Source organism: Lytechinus variegatus, chromosome 2 (assembly GCF_018143015.1).
Source record: "Lytechinus variegatus isolate NC3 chromosome 2, Lvar_3.0, whole genome shotgun sequence".
NCBI lineage: Eukaryota > Metazoa > Echinodermata > Echinoidea > Temnopleuroida > Toxopneustidae > Lytechinus > Lytechinus variegatus.
This window is the reverse complement of record NC_054741.1, coordinates 62,885,860-62,907,145: the sequence shown is the minus strand read 5'-3', so window position 1 is coordinate 62,907,145 and position 21,286 is coordinate 62,885,860. Positions and strand designations below refer to the sequence as shown.

The following is a 21,286-nucleotide window of genomic DNA, read 5'->3' as shown; positions in this document are numbered from 1 at the left end:
GTAAAAGACCATCGATAAAAAAAAATCATTCTTATACTGCATAGCTCTAGTATTTACCAATCAAACTTAATCCTGATCAAAGGTAACATATCAAAAGATACATTTAGATTCAATTTACAACTTAAATAGTATATCCAGACTAACAATTTATTGCTAAACTTAAGAAGAAATTACTTTGTTACCTGAAATAAGTATAAAAGGATATGTTTCATGTAGTAGATATTATTTTTCCTTAGTTGCTGGTACCAAAAATAGCTTCTGAATACTATTAAATACTGTGACATTTAAAAAAAAAATGAAAAACATCTTTCATTACTAAATGTCATATTTTATATAAAACCATTTCAAATGATGGGAATTGTTTTAGAGCTGACATTTACAATGTATATTGTCTTGCTAGTGTTATCACGTGACATTTAGAAAGATTATTTAAATCACATGACATTTTATTTTATGTGCAGAAGTCCCCTTTGATTTTATATCTTCATAAAAATATGTATTCCACCCCAGCAAGATGGAAGAGTTGGTAATAACGTGAGTGACATGACAAGTATGGAGAAAAATAAAACATGAAGCAACTAGCAATAGGCCTACTTTTAAAAGTCATATTAGGAAGAGCTTTTTTTTCTTGCTAACGTGTAGGGAATTAAGGCCCACATACATAGATGGGTATTAGGATGTATTAGGATTCTTTATTTCTCAAAATCAGATAATTCTCTGGCACATGTACAGTAAGCCCAAATTACCAAAAATTTGTGCCTTCACAATTAGATGAAGTGAAGGGTATGATCTTTGAAGTACTTATCTGATGCCTGAAGATATTACCTTTCTTACTATAATTAAATAAAACAAGCTTCAACTTTACAAGGAAACATGGACGACTCTTGCAAGAAACCCTTTCTTACGCATTATCAATCGTTTATCTCCTTCATTAAATGTACAGGTACATGTCAAGTCAATCCAACATGGTTGCCACACACTTCACTGATATTCTCATACAATCATACATTGAATTATTCAAATGATCACTGCATCATTCTCAAAATATCTATAGATTGTTTGATGGTAGCATTTCCATCTGTAAAACTATCATTAAACTTTAATCACTTTCCTTCAATACCTTTCAATAGAAAGTCCAATCCGTCAATCAATTTTTCTTAACATAAAAGGATTCTTCTTTATCTCATTTCAATGTCCACTACTCAACAAACAGTCACTCAATCCATCATCATTACCCTATCCCCTTCTTTTCTAAAATCTATAGCTTCTCAGCTTTCTCTATCACCTTTCATAATTGTGTCTTATTCACCCCATCCAATATTTTTCACTCATCAATCAATCAATCAACTCATCAATCGATTGTTTATCTTACCCTATTCTTTCTTGTTCTGAGACCTCTAGTTTCTCAGCTTTCTCTATCACCTTCAGTATGATATCTTGTTCATCCCGATTCAATCCTTCGTTCTTCTGAAACTTTTTGGCAGAATTTGTATGAAAGGACCAGCCTGTTCCAAGTCTATGAAGGAATCAAAAAGAGAAAATGTCATCATTATTCACTCAAAGAGTTTAAACTTAATTTTTTTTATCAAAGCTAGATAAGAATCAGACTGAATTATATATATATAATCTGAAATCTAACAATGTGTTCTGCAACTACATGCAAATCTGAATTCATATCTTTTAATTCATTCAAATCTTCAATTTAAAAAAATAAATCATTAGGTTTTAAATATATAAATTACACTGAATTTTAAAATTCAATATTGTTTTTTTTATTAATTGTTCTGCAACTTACTTTGCTCTGAGAGCCAGCTGTCTATCATTAGGACAGGTCCACCTATCCACGGAATTACCCCCTGCAAACTCCCCCATCCTCACTGTGGCCGTGACTGTAGCAATGGTGACGATAATACAGGAAGTTGAAACACCACTACTCAAGGTTTAGCATCAACAGTCAAGTTGCAGTAAAAGATTTAGCCACAAGTTGATTTTCCGCAGCTTGTTCCGATAAGTTACCCTCCTTGAAACAGTTGCCGTGGTAACAGACAAGAGAAGGCAGATTCTCAAGGTGATGCAGTCAATGCCCTCCACTGGTTCGTCTCAGCACAGGGTGTGGCTGGTCATGTGACACTGAGCTGGAGAAAAATGTAACAAATTCTCATAATATTTGTCACTTTCACATCTCTTCCTGAATATTCTTGAATATTTAGTTTTGAAGGTGATATTACAGTGACAGTGTGCAAGTCAGTGAAACTGTCTTGGATGACTAATCATTTGCAGTTTGGTATTAAAACAAAGATTATTCATTATCACAATTCAAATTCACTGCAAGAAAAAAGAAAGGGTCTATCGGAAAACACATTTTTGTAAAGGATGTGATATAAAATCTGATATTCAAGTGTAGAATTTATAATTAAAATTTCTGAAATATGTATGTTGCCGACCTCACCTAAAAATTATTGTAAATGTAGATTTTGTTTTCCATTTTGGGATGTTCAAACCCACCTGTCAAGTATGGGGTGGAAATAATAATTCAAGTATTGATACCTACATGGACATATATCTACCATTGTACTCAAAATATGTGATTAACATACACTTTACAAAGAGGTTTACATGAAAGAATTTACTCACAAATAAATATATGGCCTGGGAACAAATGCCATATAGCTCTGTGGGACACTCCAAAACATTGATAGTCTTGTTTGAATAACGATTACAACCATACTGGTGTTTCATAGCAACTACAGGGTTACCAACATACTGTACAAGGCACATATTTCAAAAGGAAACTGACAAGATTGCTCTTTTTCTGGTCTCCTGAAGACTAGATTGGGCAATGGCTACAGTAGTTTCCGAAAAAAAGTTTGATGGTCTCAAGTGGGATTCTTCAAGTGGTGTAGATAAACGTGCAGATGTCAATTGAAAAATGCTTTTTTACATCTCCTTTTGGATGTGAATACAAACATGAATTTCATGGTGAAACTATTCAAAGTATCTTAGAATGATAAGACTTGTTCTACATGTACAGCTGTTGAATGATTAAATTCAACTTAATATTAAATCAAATACAAAATGTTACTTGACAATAATGTCCAAACCATTAAAATCCTATGTCGTATAGAGCAAAGTTAATCAGTATTACTATCATCTTCTAAATACATGAAAATAACTATGAATTACAATGTTACATTGTATTTGAGTTTTCTGTTACTCTGAGATTGGAGAAAATCAAGCAACCTGAAATATTTGTTTGAACCTTATCTAATAAGAAGAACTCCCATCAAAAAGAGTAATTCACCACTCTGAAGCCATGAAGCATACTCTTCAACACGGCTCATTAAGTGAGGTATAAATATATGCATGAAGGATCAGGGCTCTGACTGAAAAGTCACAGGTACCCATGTTTAGAGTTGTCAGGCAAAAGAATCACTTTTGTTATTTTGTGGGCTACTTTTCGCAACCTTTTACCTAAATAAGCTACATTGGACCATTGCAATAAATGAGGATTTTTTTCTGCTCTTTTGATTACTTGGGGGGCGAAATAGCCCTGAACCCACCTGTAATTTTTTTCCCAAATGTTGTATGTGTTTTGCATAGCAATGACCACTAATAATCTTGATGTACAATATCATTATAATTGGGAGAAAAAATAATATCACTACAAACTTGACTTTGTGGAAGCGCCATGGTGTAGCAGTTCTGACTCTTGCCTTGTAATCAGAGGGTCATGTGTTCGAATCCCACCATGGCCTAGCACCCTTTGGCAAGGCGTCAATCCACACATTGCCACTCTCACCCAGGTGCTAATTTGGTACCGGTAGGAAACAACGTTTGGTTTAGCAAGTGTGCGCCAAACAGGCTGCTTGAAATGCTATGAATCCAGTGACCGGGTAATAATAATTGTGAAGCGCTTTGAACAGTCATATACCCTTTTTACACAGGATTTTCTTAGCCCCGGACTATCGCTAACCCCGTACTATCCTTAACCCCGTACTATTTTTTTTCCTTTTCACACATGCCAAATGGTTATTGCTAACCCCGGATTTGGGCTTTTTGCAAACAAAGTTCAAGTATTTCCATGGGATACTGTTAGAAGTGGGGGCCCCTCAATATTTGAAGTAACAGTCTGAGATGCATCTTGAAATGTCCTTATAATTATTACATAAAAACTTATTAAACCTTTGGTTAAGATTTGGTGTTGACGCCGCCGTCGCTGTCGTCAGAAAAGCGTAGCCTATAGTCTCAATCTGCTATGCAGGTGAGACAAAAATAATTAAAGGAATGGTCAATGAATAACTGAGATGGGAAATCGATTGAAAGAGTAACAGAGAGAGGTAGGAGAAAGAAAAGAGAGAGAAAGAAGGAATTATATACAAACATATAGGATAGAAACAAAGAAAGAGAGAGCAAGAAAATTATTAAAGGAAGAAAGTAATGGCAGGGTGTGCCAATAACAAAATATCAACTCTATCTAAAAATAATACTGATGATGAAGTGTTTACCTCACTTGACATTTAAAAAGCAACCTGTTACCAACTTTTATTTTTATATTGACATTTAACGTAAATGTACAACTGAATGTGTGTAAAACTTGGGGGTGTTAAAAAAAGGCAAACAAGAGAAAATCTAAATCAGTCTTGTCTATGAATAACACGTTGAGTTTTTCTATTCACAGCAATTGGCAATTTCCAAACAAATTCAAGAATACATGTTTATTTGAGAATACATTTTCATTCCGTAACTAAATAAAGAGTTGACACAAAGGCTGAAAATACATTAACAGATAGTTCTCAGTGATTTATTATTACAAAATCATATCTAGATTTCAACTGACTAGAATATTCATTTACTGATTGCAAACTTATTTCTAATAGCCCCATCCCCTAAATAAGCAACCATGCAAAATCTGTCTCCTTTTCTCCCTGTCTACACCAAGGTAATCTTTTGAAAATGAACATGAGTGAAAATATGAGTAATATTTCAACTAAATCACTATACCCCTATCTCCATTTATATTCAATGTCAAAAGGACAAAAATGTGATCGTCACACATATGTAATGGAGAATTTATTGCCGTTAATATGAACTAATTTAGAATAGTTTGTCCTTGTTGTGTGTATAACATTTAAATACACATGTTTGCAGGCATGATAGTCTTCCATTTCCAGCTGTCAATATTTGCTCTGACACTAAGTCAACAAGAAGCCAACTAATAGCTTGATTGTGTGTGTATACAGCCCTTTGTTCTGGTTCAGTTGATAACTGGATCATATAGGGATGGTACATCATTCTCCAGACTTATTTTTATGGATATAAAGTACCAATAATCAACTCCTTCAACTTGCAATCACAATTTTATTTTAATTTTGCTGGAAAAAGTTGTCTTAAACGTATTGTTATGAAATATGAAGAGGCATATATTATACACAATGATGAATATTTAATGATTTTCTATCAAATATTAGTATTTTGTTGTCGTTTTCATGAATGTCGAGTGAGAAGGATAAAAGAAAACATTCTACAGTTCTGCGAAGTCTGGTTTAGCTTTTCTGAAACTTATTCACCTGGGTTTAATTATTAGCATATCTGTCTCAAATAAAATGTATCTAGCAATTTCAAACATCTTTTGAATGTTAGATTGCAATTATAAGTAAATAAATTAGGGGAATACTTTTTACACCCACGATACACATGCTATGTGGCAGGATGAGGACTCATAATTTTGCCCCTCCCCCCACCCCTCTCCAAAAAAATACACATTAGAGGTGAAATTTACCAAGGGGAACTGAAAAATCAACAAAGTGTACTAATTGTCAACTTGCTCAAGCATTGGCTATGGCTGTACAAACACAAACCTAGGTAATGCAGGGGGAATAAGGGACAGATCTGTGCTTCCCCCCCCCCACAAATCAAATTTTGAAGAATTCTCCTGAATTTGCTGAAAGCTCTCTTATTTAAGTACAAATTACCTTCTTTTAGCAGGTTGTAAAAGTTCCATTGAGATAAAGCCTGTGAATGGAATATCCCCTCCAGATTCTACCTAATAGTGATTTACATATGTAGGGTAATAAACATGAATTCATTCATGGGTTCACTGGCCAACACGGATTGAAGAACAATGAAGATAATTAACCCATTGCCTCATTAGTAAAATCAATATCATTCAAACGAGTAGCATGACATGCTCTGATGATCAATGCCATCCGTCACTACTAACGGTATCACAGACCATCCAACTACAAATTATTAACCCAGATGCACACACAGTTGTATTTCATAGTTACACTGACACAATTCAATCTAAATCATTAACCTCCAGGGACCATAACTATGAATATGCGGGATCGAATTTTAAAAAATAATGTATGCAAGCAAGAAGCATATTACACAAATGTCCAAACCTGAACATCCTGCTAATACAGTATATAATGTACATGTATACACTTGAATCCAACATAATACGCTCATATTGAAAAAGGTAGAAAATGAAAACCGTTGCCATTTTGCCAGGATATTACAACAACGAAAAAGTTTTGGCATATTTTTTCTTCCTTTAGTCAGATTTTTTAAAGGGTGACCGCACCCCCCCCCCCTTCTTGACACATGCATATTTTAAATGCTAATCACTAGTAAATCCTCAGGCGACCTCAGTCAAGCCGTGTAATGACTTGAAAACTGCACAATCAATAAATACCAATTAACATCCAAACGAGCTTCAAGGTTCGTTAATGAAACCAATAACTTGCATCCATCGGGTGCATTTATGTATATACACATGTAATGAACTTTTTCCCTGTGTATGTAACTATCGCCTACATGTAAAGAAAACTGGAAATCAACTGCTCTATTTTCATCAAATACTTTTTAGTCTGATTTTTCATTTAAATAGGTTGTGTTTTTAATTTTAATCTTATTTCTCTAATAACCCTGTATTTACATTCTTTCTTCCTTTGAGCATTTTCTGCATAACTAAAAGAGACAATGAAGGTGATAGTGAAATAAAAATGGAATGATAGAAAATTAAAAGACAACTACAATAAGTGCCAAACAACAATAACAATAAAACTAATAAGCACTGGAACAAACAACAAAAAGAACACAAAGAAAAAGAATATTGACAAGAACAAGTAGACTGCATATATGCTGTAAATTGATATGCCTCAAAGAAATTCTGTATTTTCAGGGGAAATTTTGGTAGCCTTGGCTTGCTAGTGAGAAGTGAAGTGTGTGATGATTGGATTTTTTATGGTAATGTGAGAGGAGAATGATCAATCGTTATGAAGACAAAGATTGTTAATGTTTATATTTCATTCATGAAGAACTATAATAAACATGATAAATAAAGAATGAAAATCAAACATGAAATCAAATTCATTTAAATACCATTCAAATAAATTAAATCCATAGACAAAAAGAAAAAAAATCACCCCTGACCTCACTCCTTAATTTGTAAGCAAATTAAAAACTACATGTAATTTAATTTTCCAGAAATTGTATTCATAAATCAACATTCTGAAATAAATGATCCCTGGTACATACATGTACTTCAGAGAAAGAAATATACAAGATGGAGAACAAGAAAATATTCACTCCAAAAATATAATGTCACTCCAGAAGAAGTAAACATTAATGATTATTAAATAATCACTGATGTCTGAAAAGGCGAGTGGTTGTTATCTATCAGCTATCCTACATCAAAACATACAGAAAAACCACAACTGGTATGGTGCTACTATACAGCAAGTATGAATATACATAACTACATAACATGTAAGAAACTTATTCTCTTTGAGTTTAAATATATAATGATAATCATTCAGGATGACACAGAAACCCCAACCCTGAGGAAAAAAATAAACAGTCTACTCACCAATTATCACCCTTGTAATATCACACTTTACCAAAACACTGATATTTCAAAACAAGGAGATCGAAGCCCTTCAAATACACCTGCACACATCAATCTGTACTAATACACCAATAACACGGTATCTAATAATCCTCCTGTCCGAGATCAGGGCCTATATGAGCTCGTTAAGAAGATGCCACGACCAAATGCATGCTTCTCGATAGTCGGGCGTATATTCATAAACGGCACGGGAGCATGATATGCATGCATCCATACACACTCTGCTGATAGCGGTGACTGTGATAATATACCCATGGATGATGAGAGTGGAAGCTTCGAGCCGTCAGAGCTGGCAGCGGGGAGAGGGGTAATTTATGCGAGCAGGCATTAATTGGCAACGTCTGGAGGGGCATGGACACTGTGCGGGCGCAGTGCAGGTTAAGATACAAGCATTGATTATCATCTGTGATCAGGTAGCTACACAGCTGAGCATGAGATGTGTAACCTTCAATTTGACCAAGCCTTTACTCTCTCATGGCTACTTTACCACACAAAGTGGAGCATGCATGCAAGCTCTTTAGATTTTTTTAAATGGATCGAGCATCATCAATTTTACAAATCTGTTTTTTCTTTATCATAATCACCAGTCACCATCATATGTCATCATGTCATCATTATCATCATCATTTTCATCATTACAATTATCATCACTCATCATCATTGTTAAAGGCTGCATTCAGTCTACACCTTTTAACTCTGCATGATACAAAGGTTCAAGTCTTACATGTACATAATGTATGGTTGCATTAAAGCGATTTCTGGCCATCATGAAAATAGACATCTTCCAAATGCAAGCATGAAATGCTGAAAACAGTGATTTTTTATAAATAATTCTGGAATAAAACTGCAATAAGATCTCAATTATGATTCTGTGACAGACCTTACACTGGTTTGGGATGCATGCATTGCATAAATTTCAAGTTGAGTGAGAGGGAATGTTCCTGGGTCAAGTGGCTTGGCTCGAAATAAAAGGGAGATCGAATTTTTTTTTTTTTCCTACAAAGCAAGACATATTTTGATCAAATGAACATTGCATTGAAACACATCTGCCAATATTCTTCACTTGGGTTATGCTCTAAAATTGTCAAAAGGAGGTTCAAATTATCAGGTCATTTGGTGCTCATTAATAATAATAATACCAACATGGAAGGCGTATATCACTGCCAAATGCATCCCTATGCGCTTCATTGGATATTATTACCCTCGCTTTAGCCCCGCAACATTTTACAGCGCAGTAGCATTTCAAGGAATAAATTCCTGCCAGGTACCCATTTACCTCACCTGGGTCGAGTGCAGCACAATGGGGACAAATTCTTGCCGAAAGAAATTACGCCATGGCTGGGATTCGAAACCAAGACCTTCTGTCTCAAAGTCCGAAGACTAATCCACTGGGCCACAACGCTTCACCTCTGAGTGGACAATTGCTCATTGTCTCTGAGTATTACAATTAAAGTACCTTTTTACATGAGCAAAGCAAACATAAGAAAAACACTATAAATAATTTTTATCTTCACATGATTTTAGCAGAATTAAATCACAATGGCCTATCAAAGTTGACTTTTTAGAAATTCAGAATATTTTGTCCATGACTTTTACAAATACAGTGTTAACTTACAAGTAGGCTACCGTATGTACAACACAAAACAAAACATATGGTCTTTGTTGAAAATAGATGTTAGAATAATGAAACAAAATGAAACCTGCATCATTTTAATGCTTACGTGTATCTACATCAATAGTAATCGAGATCTGACTAAGCAATGAACTAGGAAACCTTTCAAGCAAATCTTATTACTACCAATGATATCAAGCATTTAAGCCCGGCTCACACCTTTGCGTTTTTAGCTTGTGTTCAGCTGCGTATTGCCCGAACGCAGATAAACGCAACACAACGCGATTAAACGAGCTAATACGAGGTCAATACGCAGACCAACGTAGAGGCATTGCGTTCTAGCTCGCTAGTTTGAATTTTTTTCAAACTTCCGCAACTGAACGCAAGAGAAAAATCCATACGAGCAAAGACGAGTGGCAACCAGCTGATGCGAGCAAGGACGAGCAACAGCGAGCAGCTTAACGCAGGCCAACGCAGCGCTACTTTGAGCTGCGTTTCACTGCCTAAAGCTGCGTTACCGGCTCGATTTACCTCGACTTACCTCGCTTTAGCTCGCATAAACGCGTATCTCGTTGCGCTATACCTCGCACGCTGTTCGCAACAACAAGGACCGTTACGGATGTAGCTCGGTGCACTGCGTTCGTCTTGGATCTTAACTGCGAGTCTAGCTCGTCTTTCGCTCGTTTTACCTCGTTCCTGCTCATTTTAGCTCGTTCCTGCTCGCTTTGGCTAACCAGTACTGCGGATATCTGCCTTTGACAGAGAACCCTCACTCATGAATTATTATTCAGTTAGTTCGTAGGCCGGGAGAGAAAGATGCCGAAAATTAGAAAATCCATGACAAAGGCTTCAGCAACCCGAGGCCTGTCCCCCATTCCTGCTCCGGAGTCACCAGGAGTGGCAATAGCTGAAGATGCCGGGGATGACGAACTCGTGGAAGTTCAGCAAGAAATCAAGAAGAAGTCAAAGAAAGCTGCAGTAAACTTTACTGACGAGCAAGAACAAGAACTCGGGGAATGGCTCTGTGCAAATCCCATGTTTTATGATAAAGGGTGCAAATTGTACAAAGACACCAGAAAGAAACAAGCGGCGATCCATGACAAATGTCTAGAGATGGGCATAGACCCGAATGACTACAAGACATGGTATCACTCCATGAGGAGTGCCTACGGGAAACTCACGAGGAAGGCATCCGGGTCAGGAGCAAAAGAGTTGACGACTCGTGAAAAGTGGATCATCAGCACGTTCTCCTTCTTCAAGGCACACATCGTTCGGCATGAATCCCGTCAACTTGGCGTGAGTATTCTCGTATTTCTTATAATCAAATTTTGATACCCAGAATTCTGTTATTTGAGGAAAGTAACTAATCTCAACTGCCTTCATACTTTATGTTTTAAAACTGACTGGTAAACGGAGCTTCAGGCCTATACTATTTAACGCTTACATTAACTTTAACATCTATTTTATTACATTTTCAGCTGAAGCCAAAATCTCAAACGGATGCCGACCAACAGAAGAAATCAAGTAACACTGACCAGGTCTCAGAAGATTCGGATGAAGAGATGCCTGAGGAATTCATGGACCTAGAAGAGCATGAAGGAGAGGGGCAACAGCCAGCTGCAACAAGCACACCTTTTGTAATTAAAAGTAAACGGAAGAGAAAAGCGACAACTACAGATATTGAACACCTAGTAGAAAGGTTGGCTCAAAGAGCAGAGAGGGAAGCAGGGCTCCGCAAACAGGTCGAAGATTTGATCAAGGCCGCTGAGAACCACCATACAGCTTTCGCAAACTTTCTTGGAAGTATGCATCCTTTCATTCACCCGGACTTCTGGGAAGAATATGTGCGCAGGCAATTCGACACCCTAATGTACTACGTCGCAACATCCAAGGTCGTAAGAGCTTCTCAACCACTACCATCCCAACAAGTTGTAGCCAGTTCCATGCAACCTCCACTCATTCAGCATGACAGGGGGCGGAGCTACGCAAACCTCCAACCAGTTGTAGTATCTTCTGCTGAAGTGGGTCGTTCCGCGAGTGGTCCTTCTAACAGCGGAGGAGCTTCCTGGGATCGTCTTTCGGACGTTCCTGTATTGGGCAACGAATCATCGTTGCTCCGTCACCTGGCAAGCACCCCTATGCAAGATCCTTTGACACCTATTACTTCTTAGTGGTAGATCACGAATATGTCCTTCACAGATTTCCCATTCATTTTGTTGCACTCCTTTGTCACAGTTTTAGACTTTCAATGCTTCTCTCACGTTGTATAACAACGTGATTTAGTTGATGTTCAGAATAATGATATGTTTCGTTTTACTTCTTGTACAACTTGTTTGAAAATAAAGAATTGAAAAACCAAAATATAAATCATTTTGCATTTGTTCATAAGAAGTGACACTTGGGAAGATGAGCATAGATGATAATTGATATTTTGTTATATTTCTACATCTCTGTTGTCTTGGCACAATCCATACAACAATTATATTGATTCGAATTGGAAGGTCAATGATTGATTCTATGAATTGGTACTCGGATACCTGCGCTGTAGTTTTGTGTCATATATATATATATTTATATACGTGAAATATATGACAGAAAGCATGTTGACAACGCATGTATATGATGGAAGATCTGGGTTTTTTTAACAAAATCTGAAAGGGTGTTTTTCGGATATATTATGAATGATGTTTGAAGAGTTTAATTCCACATGTTATTACATATTTCTACATCTCCCTGGTTATGACAAAGCTCATACAAAATATCATGTTGATCCAATTTGAAGGTCGAATTTCTTGCACTTTAGTCATTATCATGATAAGCTTGCGTGTTGACCATGTTGACTATGCATGTATGATCTCAAATGGGTTTTCTTAAATCAGACTTGCTCTGAATAAGTGTGTTCAGATAAATAATTATATTTGAAGAGTTTGATTACAAAAGTTACACATATCAACGTCTGTGTGGTCTAGGCACAACTTATATAGAATATCAAGTTGATCCACATTTCGAGGTAAATGGTTGTTTTAATGTTGGTGTTTGTTTTTTTTTCCTTGTAGTTTTTAACTGTTGAGCATGTTGACCATGCACATTTGATGTCAAAAGAGTTTTCTTTAAGCAAACTTGCTCTGAATAAAACGTGTTCAGATGAACAATAATTCATTTTATAGTGTTTTCTGCTTGCTTTTATTTTATAGAGTGTTTACCTATGTTATCATGATGGTGTGTGTGTGGCTTATTGTTGATAGAATGTTTGTTTGTTTGGACCCTCTAAACTTAATCAATGAATATTAAATATAGAATAATATCACAGACCATGGCTCAAAACAAATTAATCACAATTTCTGTTCTGGACAAAGTTTGATATTAACGTCATGACCCAACTTTAAGAAAAGGCCGTATAAAAAAAATAAAACAAATTCCTACAAGCAAAAGTTTGCTAGCATTTAAGAGCAAAAAGTCATTAGCAAAGGTCGAAAAGGGGAAATAAAATAATTCACATCCTTTCATCCAGTGATAATTCCATTCAACATAATCATGAGTATCATAATCATCATCATTATCATCACTACCACCACCACCTTCATCATCATCATTATCACATTGGCGTCGATTCTCTCCGTGGAGGCAAAAGATGGGGGAAGTATTGTTGTTCGGAAAGAGCTTGCCCCCCCCCTTTTGCGGAGTACATCTGTGCTCATCATCATCATCATCATCATAACATTATTCGTATTCATCTTCATCATACTCTCATTCATTCTTTATTGCATAATATATGAAATGCACTTCAACGGCACGACAGCATGACTCTTGAATAAAAATATAGCCGTTTAGGAATGTCAATTTTATTTTTATCATCAAACTCAATTATAGGCTAATGATCGTATCCAACTGTGCAACCGGCAATCAGTTATGTTTCCAAAAGAACAAACTTGTTACACAAAAAGCAATAGGAGGAATATGATAACAGAACATGTATATTCGATCTCGTATAAACATATAAATCACGCAATTTGAGCTGCCTCTCCAACCATGCTATAAATACTTAAGAAACTATTTGTGAGATCGTTGACAGATATTCTTTACAGCTCAGTCCAGACTGTTTGTATATGACATCCTATTTATTTGCATTTCTTCTTCTTTTTCTTCTACTACTACTACTACTACTACTACTACTACTACTACTACTACTTCTTCTTCTTCTTCCTCTACTACTACTACTTCTTCTGTCTTCTTCTTCTTATTATTATTAATATAATAATAATAATTATTATTATATTATTATTGTTATTATCATTATTGTTGTTGTTGTTGTTGTTATTATTATTATACTGAGTATGTTTTAAATTGAAAAAGAAATGGAATAAATTAATTAAAGCCCCAGTATAGTTTCGGTATGATTGAAGATGTTCTCATCAATCTTTTGAAAAAATGCAGCATTCTCTCTCCGGACACCGGGAAATAAGATCAAAATTTAATACAGATAAAATGATTGCTGTAAATGACAAATTATCAGCAAAATGGCCGCTAGAGGGAGCTCTGTACATAACGCTATGCTGAAAATCTCAGGGACATCCCGAGTTTTTATAATTTTGGCTAATATTACCAAAATTGATGGGTTTGAAGAAAACATTTTAGAGATCTGTTAGAGATCGTCAAGCCCGATTGAATTGCCCAATTATAAAATGTATGATTTTTTCACGGTTTACCAAGACTATACTCTGGCTTTAATCTAAATCTTAAAAAAATAAACCATCGTAATATCTAACATAGCATTGAAAAAAATATTACATCGGTAGGGAATTTATCTTTTCTGTGGAATACAAGTCCTAGAGATTTCCAAAATTTCCATATGTTGGTCCAGATGTCGGTAGCAATAGAACAGATTTCGTGATACTGCACTGCTGCATCACTGTCCAGGAGTAAAAAGTTATTCCATTGTTATCTCTCTGTTTTTCTTAAATATGCAACACCGAGAGAACTAACAAGGTAATGTTTGGGTCTTCAAGCTAGCTAAACACGTCTTTAGGTATTGCATTGGTAAAATCCTGAGCATATATCTGCATGACTCATTCAAATCTTTGACTCCTGCCAGGGAACAGAACCAGCAGGGCTGTTGTAGTAGGCCTTGATGTAATTCCTTTGGGCCTGAGCTGCCTGGGTGATCGGGCGACCTCTAGTTGGTTGTCTTATGTCAGCCAGTGTTTGCTCTCCTCTCCATGAACCGGGCACTAGGTTGTGCTCGGCATCCTCCATGTCAAGGGCTGGATTTTGAATGGATGGGTATCGAGATCTCATCAGGTTGTGGAGGCATACACATGCTTGAACGATTAATCTGACAGTCGCAGGGGTTTGGCGGAGAGTGGAAAGCAGGCACTGGAATCGATTGGCGAGAATTCCGAAAGCGTTCTCGACCACTCTCCTAGCCCGAGAGAGCCTGTAGTTAAAAACTCTCTCTTCTCTAGCCATAGCTGTTCTAGCATATGGCTTCATCAGCCATGTTCTCAACGGGAATGCCTCGTCTGCCACGATGTAGTAAGGGGTGTTCTCGTCGTCATTTGGCAGGGGCTCTGGAGGGGGTACTCCAAGGGTGTCCGATTCTAGGCGTTGCCTTAGTTCGCAAGAATTAAAAAGCTGCGCATCTGACGTAGATCCCTCAGCTCCCACATCGATCCACAGGAACCTGTACTGGGCATCAACTAAGGCCATCATAACTAGCGAATAAAAGCCCTTGTAGTTGTAAAAGATGGAGCCACTATCAGCGGGACATCGGATGGCAATATGTTTGCCGTCCAAGGCTCCAATGGTGTGAGGAGCGTTCCACCGATCTTCGAAGCCCTGTGCAACCGTTTTCCATTCTTGAGGACTGGTGGGGCACCTAACAAGCTCGTCTGAGAACTCCTCGATGATGGCAGAGCACACTTCACGGACTATGAGTGAAATTGTGTTATCGGCAACCCTGAAACTATACATGAGCGTTTTGTAACTGTCCCCAGTGGCCAAGTGTCTACGGGTGACGGCTAGCTTTAGTGCAGGTGAAAGAGCTTCCCTGAAGAAGGTGTCCTGCTTCTCCAGTCTCCCATGGAGTCTTTGTTCTAACTCACTGAACATTGCAGGACTTATTCTCAAATAGTTTGCGAATGCTTCTTGGTCTTCAGCTTCTAGTTCCCTCATCAGCTGGTTGAAATGGCCCTGCTCATTCCTCCTGCAGATCCAAGACCGAATCCAACAACTTCGAGGCCGGATACGACTTTGTCGATGCAACTCAAGCAGCAATTCCCCTTGCGCATAATCGTCAGTGGCCTCTTCCTCTTCCAGCTGAAGCAAAAGCTTAATTTTTTGTATAGAAGAGCTTTGCAGAGAAGTCATAGTTCACAAAGCGATGTTTGCCTGTAGATTCGTCAAAGATTATGACTAGTACCACAAAATGATCATCACCGCTGCAATATACGACCACACGTGTACGCAGCAGAGCGAACTGTTACGCCGCGGAACGAGCAGCAGTCGAGATAAAGCGAGTGAATGAGCAGTGAGTCGAGGCGAGACGAGGTAGGGCGAGCGGTTAGCGAGCAACAAACGAGTGGCTAACGAGATAAACACGCAACGTGGCGAGCAAACTTCGTATTGCATCGTACTGCTACGAGCAAAAGCGAGCTAGAGCGAGGTAAAACGCAACCTAAAGCGACCGTAAGCGGTCATTTTTCGAAAAAATGTACGAGCTATAACGAGCTCCATACGCAACAGTGTGAGGGCTGCCGAATGTTTTGCTGCGTCGTGCTGCTTAAGGCTGCGTTTAGGCTGCGTTCGGCTATCGCAGCAATACGCAGCTAAAAACGCAAAGGTGTGAGCCGGGCTTTAGATTGATCACCTGTAATATATATGACCATGTACATGTAAAGGACAGTACAGCAATAATTTATAAAGTGGATATGATGGAGATCCCAAAGGGCTATTGCCCAGAGGGTAAAATGCCACCTATCATCAGTGGGGGATAGAGAGATGAGAAGTCGACCGTGCATAATGCATCAAGTCGTTGTTGGAAAATGCATTCTACATATACTTTTTTTCACGTTCCGCTTTGAGATTTTATAGAATCTTGTAGATTTTTGAGAAAAAAATATAAAAAAGGCTTAAAGATAAATTCCAGTTTTGGTAACGATCTCAAAATGACTTTTTACAGAATTTAATATAATGACCACCCAAGTGTCTGTTTGTATGAATAAAAAATATGTGCCAAAGGATTCTGCGAGAAATTGTGTAATTGCTGAGAAATAAGCCAAATAAGCGCGGATTCGGTCACTTCCGTCGGGTCTTTATTCCAGCAATAATAATACACTGTCCCATGTGTGCCTATGCCCTATCTCTGTTGGGGATCTTCAGTGTGAACGTTTTTCAGCGTAGATTTCAAGATTTCACAAAGTTCAGTTTATGTAACTGTACCAGATCTAGATCCTCGATGATATTCTGACAATTAAGCCTGGTTTTACAGACTTTCTCATGAAATCAGTGTTTCCTGCAACTACTGGCATTTCTCTTTAATCTGTGTTATCATTTATGCCTTGAAATGTTGCCACCCCCATCCCCAATATTATTTGATAATGAATCTAATTCTACTGATGAGAAAATAAAATATCACAAATTTTAAGGTCAAGTCCACCCCAAGAAAAAAGTTAAAGAAATAGACACATAAAAACAATTAAGACTAAAAGTTTCATTGATATCAGATGAAGAGTAAGAACTTTACGACTTCAAATTTGAATTTGAAAGTTATATGACAGCTTGAATATTTCACTAAAAGGGATATGAATATCATTCATCATAAATGAGGACTCCAGGCCTCCAGTGATGCCACAGTCAATCACACACTCATAATATCTTTTGTACTGTATCATACCATTTGAAAATCTAAATTCTGTCTTCTATGATGTAAAAGTTGGTTTTATCCTAATGGAAAATTTAAGATCATAATGCTAAATGTTTTATTATGATATGGTGGAGACCGGCTTTATCATTAAAGCTGCCAAAATTGACGTCTATAAAAAAAAGAAACTACAAGTAGTGTGTTCCATCATCTGCTCTTTTTGTATACTAACCAGGATCAATAAAAAGCTATTATGTGACAATCATTTAAACTAAAAAATATAACCAATTATTTTACATTCCATTTCAATGAAATGTTCAGTGTTACACTTACTTGATTTTTCAAATCTTGTTCAAATCAACTTGTTAGAATGGACTTGGCCTGTATATTGTTATGGTAGGCATTCACTATATTAACATGAATATACATGTATCAACCCGAGCCAAACCGGAACGCAGCTTCATTTATATTGCAGACCACGCTTCTTCCCTGAAACAGGTATTTAATTAGAATAGGGCATCAGGTATCCATTCATGTTTTCCTGAATTTCCAATTGAACATGCAAGCACAAAACAAAATAATGTGATTTCATTTGTCTCTTCTGGTCATCAGAAACAAAATTTTGACAATAATCATTTTTGCAATGGAAATAAAAAAAAAATTAAAAATCTGAATTTTCTGACAATTTTTAAACAAATTTAATCTTAAACTTGTTCAGAGAACTTATATTTCTTATTTCTGAGTTCTGACAATATAAAACAAATTTCAATCTTAAATTTGTTCACAACACAAACATTCTCACATGCCTCAGTACATGCAAAAATGCAAAGTGGTGAGGTGAGACAGGATATACAAAGCTGCTGGTTGTTTATCGGACCTATCAGGTTTCATACTTGACCTTAGCTCTTGACCAGTTTGGTTTCTTCCTCTGCATATCTAAACAGTTAGTATAGGATTACATGAATCCTATTTATTTGCCAATACAGGAACAGATCCAGGGGGCACAATTAATTGTCACTTGCCTATCCCCCTCGATCTCCCCTTTGAACAATATTTTTGCCAAAACAGTGCCTTTCTCGTGTGCCCCTTTCCTGTAATTTATAATTTAAATAGGTTTTTTTTTCTTACCTTATATTTTTTATATATTTGAAGATAAAAGGTGACTGCTGTTTGAGTGACAATCTTTCTTTTTTCTATGAGCCCTCACCAACATTAAGACCCTGGAACCTCATAAGCATCATGTGCGCAATATTAGCAGAGCTGCCAACCAGAAAAAGAACATTTTAGTATTTTCAAAGCTGAAAATGAGTATTTCAGTGAAGAAATCAGTATTTTCCAAAAATACCATAGGACCAAACATACAGCTGAAACTTTAGAAATCAGTATTTTACAAGAAACTAACAGTATTCTTCTCACTTTTCAGAACTAAATACTGAAAATCAGTACTACTTGGCAGCTCTGTATTAGGCAGTACCCAATCACAACTGATGGAATTATTGCAACTAGAAATAAAACAATCACAACTGATGGAATTATTGCAACTACTGTAGAAATACATGTACATTACAGACAAGAATTCACATACCACAAACCAAAAGTATAACTAAATGTTACATTTTAACAACCTGAGTATATGTATGGACAGAACAAGTAGCCTACATCCTAGAATAGAATTTTAATGATTTTGATCTGTTTTGATTTGAAATCAAGTTCTTTCAATTTATTTTTATTGCTACAAATCAAAGCAAAGCAACCCTATTTAGGCATACCAAGTCACTACTATATCTCCTCAATCATAGGGCCTATTAGAAGTATAATCTTCATTGATATCTTCATTTTTCACAGATAGGACCTAATACTTTTTAAGAAATATTTTGCAATAATTATTTTCATTTGTTACTTTTTTGTGAAAAAAAATACATTAACTATATATTCAACTACCAAAATAAGCTCTGTACTACTGTAGACTTATTTCCTGAGGTATTTTTTTTTTCATTTCCCTTTCATACATGAAATCATGACATAGCCATTTGAAAAAGTCTATTAGCTTCTTTACCAACATGATTCCAGAAATAAAGCCTATACTATTTTAAACATTTATTACCGGTATACCCATATTTAACAATCTGCACATATTAATGCAACACCATCAACATCAAAATATCACCATCAGCATCAACAATCAAAATAAAAATAAATGGAAACCAAATATTGTTTCTATTACATAATTTGATAGGTTGATCACAGTTTACTAGTTGCCATATCATGATTAAGATGCTATCTCCCGAAGATGCCAAGTTGGTGCGATGCTCGCTCCCGCTATCTCCTTTCAGCAGGTGAACCGTGCAGCACAAATGACACACGCTGCTTCGAATGCAAGTTGGCAGACTCGCTCGGTGGCGCTGGCATGCACAGGTCGCAACGTAATGGTCAGTATAGTACGCTACCTCAAATATAAAGGCACAGCTCGCTCCGGATCCGCTAGCCGCAACGAAAGCAAAAACAGTACCGGTACATGCCCAGGGCTAGGGCCGGCCGGTCCGGCGACCATGCACCATCCAACCAGCTGTTACAAAAACTAAGAATCTCATACAGCTTAAACCATCTCGTCTTACCTGTGGCGGTGATTATCTCTCACTTCTGCTTTTTTTTCTACGCAAAACACACTACTCCATCATCCCCGTACGATGTACATGTAAATTTCATCCCCATAATCCTCTCCCAATTCAAAGCTCGAACCGCGCCGCATATGCAATCAATTATCGCATCCATGGGTTCATTTCCTACATCGATGTCTTCTCCAGCTAGCTAGCTCCAGACACGGCGCGCGTACGCGAACGTGGTATACAGGTGAAGGTTTTTACTTAGGTGCTGCAGGAGTCAGGAGTACGAGTGATGTTGGAATTGATGTCCCGGAGTATATAGCCCATATTAATTTTAGGTCCTCCAATATAGCTGCAAAAAGTGGCGCCACTTCGAAATCCAAAAAGGATTTTTTTTAGGGGGGGAGTTGCTTGCATGCAGGCGTGGATCCAGGGAGCACGTGCCCCCCCCCCCCTTTCAGACGCAAAATAAAAATTTGTAATGTAAAAATGTCATTATTTCTTTTTATTTTTTTTTACTTGTCATTTTTTTCGGGTACGAAATATCTTTTATTTGTAGTTGAAAACCTTTTTTATTTTATTCTGTTTTTGTTGGGTACGAACGATATCCTTAATTTGTGGTTGAATACCTGGGGGGGGGCTTGTCAAAATTTTCCTTTGAAAAATTTGCCCCCCCCCCTTTGGAAAATCCTGGATCCGCCCCTGCTTGCATGAATGGAAAAGATCAGTGGTCATGTTGTTTGCCTTGTCAAACGTTACGGTGCAGATTTATGGAATAATTTATCACCTGACACTAAGTTATGCTTCTACACTTTATTCATTTAAGGCTGTTTTGAAGAGAAATACACTGTTAAAACATGATACCTAAAATCTCTGTGTGTTACGTACCAACCGATATTACAACCTCCCCCCTCCCGCACTTGCACTCTCGCACACTTGCACTTGCACTTTCTCTTTTATCAACATGATTATAACTTCCTCATTTTAAGTTTTCTTTCCCTTTCTACTTTTTTGGTAATATTCCTATTATTTTGTGCAGTAAAGGATAAGTCTCTTTTATTGCACTGTTTGTCTGATTTTCCTTCCCCTTTCCTTTTGAGGCCTTCATCAATTTCAAGCTCTGGCTTATGATGAAGGTCTCCCATATTTCAAAATGTACTATGTTGATAAATGTATCATAATGATTTTTTTAGGAACCAAGGGGCCAAGCGACCGCCCCCCCAAAAAAAAACACACCTTTATTCTTTCTCCAATATTAAAGGGAAAATAATCGGAATCAGTGGAGTAACAGGCAAGGGCTG

The 21,286-nt window shown here is 37.0% G+C and overlaps 1 long non-coding RNA gene across 2 annotated transcripts; it reads right to left on the bottom strand.

Annotated features, from left to right (window-relative positions):
* Positions 1 to 1,480: 1,480 nt before the first annotated feature.
* LOC121408588 lies at positions 1,481 to 20,160 on the bottom strand. 2 transcript variants are annotated; one of them, XR_005969059.1, is made up of 3 exons: positions 19,998 to 20,160; positions 1,796 to 2,135; positions 1,481 to 1,516 (listed from the first exon to the last, which is right to left on the bottom strand). It is a non-coding gene; the product is annotated as an uncharacterized LOC121408588 (long non-coding RNA). The 2 variants fall into 2 exon arrangements; XR_005969060.1 differs by lacking the exon at positions 19,998 to 20,160 and adding an exon at positions 7,874 to 8,172.
* Between the last annotated feature and the right edge of the window lie 1,126 nt (positions 20,161 to 21,286).